The sequence below is a fragment of the Poecilia reticulata genome, linkage group LG19, assembly GCF_000633615.1.
Source record: "Poecilia reticulata strain Guanapo linkage group LG19, Guppy_female_1.0+MT, whole genome shotgun sequence".
Taxonomy (NCBI): Eukaryota; Metazoa; Chordata; class Actinopteri; order Cyprinodontiformes; family Poeciliidae; genus Poecilia; species Poecilia reticulata.
Genome location: NC_024349.1, coordinates 9,769,863 through 9,771,345, shown reverse-complemented (window position 1 = coordinate 9,771,345; position 1,483 = coordinate 9,769,863). Strand labels below are relative to the sequence as shown.

The window sequence follows — 1,483 nt, the reverse complement described above, 5'->3', positions numbered from 1 at the left end:
AGATAGATAGATAGATAGATAGATAGATAGATAGATAGATAGATAGATAGATAGATAGATAGATAGATAGATAGATAGATAGATAGATAGATAGAATTTGCGCTTATTTTTAATAATACAAAAACGTCTGTCTGTCTGTCTGTCTGTCTGTCTGTCTGTCTGTCTGTCTGTCTGTCTGTCCAGTGAGATGGTAAAGTTTTCCAATACATTTAAAAAAAAAAAAAAGTCATAGTAGAACAGAGAGTCAGTTTTCTATAGTTGCGCAATAGTATCAGGAACTAAAATGCCGGAAACGCACAGAAACCAGTTTATAAATACGAAAGAAATATGCAAATAGACTTCGGACACCTGCAACAAACTAGTTTGCTTTCCACAATAACCAACTCTTCTTGTTGAAAGCACAACTGCAAAACGTGTTAATTCCAGGAAAGGCACCAGGCTCCCTGTCCACCAGTGGGGCCACGACAGGGAGCCCAGAAACCTGGACTCATGATCTGCATCCAATTTATTATCGGATGCGGCTGAGGGTGGGGAGGAGAGGTGGATGGGAGGGGGGGTGAGCTGTGGGATAATATGTTACGAAGTGATTTCGATGGGAGGAGTTTGTTGCCTCGGGGGAGAAGGTGAATACTAACACCTTCAGCATCTTTTCAAGCTGCGCTTTCATGTGGAGCCGCAGCATCGCGGCGAAGCGATGGTGGTTTTTTTGTTTGTTTTTTTTTATTATTTTTTCCTCCCTGCAACTCGTAACATGAGAGTTGAATGGCGTCTGGGCCACAATGTGAACTTTAGCGCATTCATCGGACTCCCCGAGTGCTGCAGAAACAAGGTAAGAAGTTTTTATTATTTTATTTATTTTTCCCCCTACCACTCCTAAAATTTGATTAATTTGATTTGAATTTAATTTAATTTAATTGTGTACGTATAACAGTGACTTGTCTGACAATATTTATTGACCTGTAACTGCGTATACATGCGTCCGCTTAAAAACATTCAGAAATGTGAAAMTATTTAGACCGACTTCTGGTATTTGTTCGTTTGTTGAAAAGTCTAAAGTTTTTTTTTCTTCCGTTTTTAACATGTAACATAATTGACACAATCTTCTTTTTCAAATTTTGTGACGTTACTAAGTTTTTCATTTCGGACATCATTCAAACTTCATATCACAACTATTATTGTGAAGTGGATAGAAAGTGATCATCTAAAGTGATCATTATTATGATTCATCTTTTATTTTTAAGTGATCTAATACAATTTTTTCAACTATATTTTAATTGTTGTATTTTATATATTTATATTTAATTACTTTTGTGTGATTTGGTTAAAATAACTTTCTTTGTAAAGTGCCTCGCGTTGACATGTGCTATGCAAAGCTATGCAAATGAATTAATTATGCTTGTACGTGCTTTATAAACATCAGAATATCAAATTGTTAAGAACTCCAAAAACATTCTGACTTACTTTAGAGAATTTCTTTTTAAAT

The 1,483-nt window shown here is 35.4% G+C and overlaps 1 protein-coding gene across 3 annotated transcripts in view; it reads left to right on the top strand.

Annotated features, from left to right (window-relative positions):
- The first annotated feature begins 578 nt into the window (after window positions 1–578).
- Window positions 579–1,483, top strand: part of chatb (choline O-acetyltransferase b) — a 16,166-nt gene continuing 15,261 nt past the window's right edge. For 2 of the 3 annotated variants that reach the window (XM_017310964.1, XM_017310965.1), the window contains exon 1: window positions 579–829. The gene's annotated coding sequence lies outside the window, so the exon portion shown is untranslated. The remainder of the gene's footprint in view (window positions 830–1,483) is intronic. The other variant, XM_008436869.2, reaches the window with a different exon arrangement.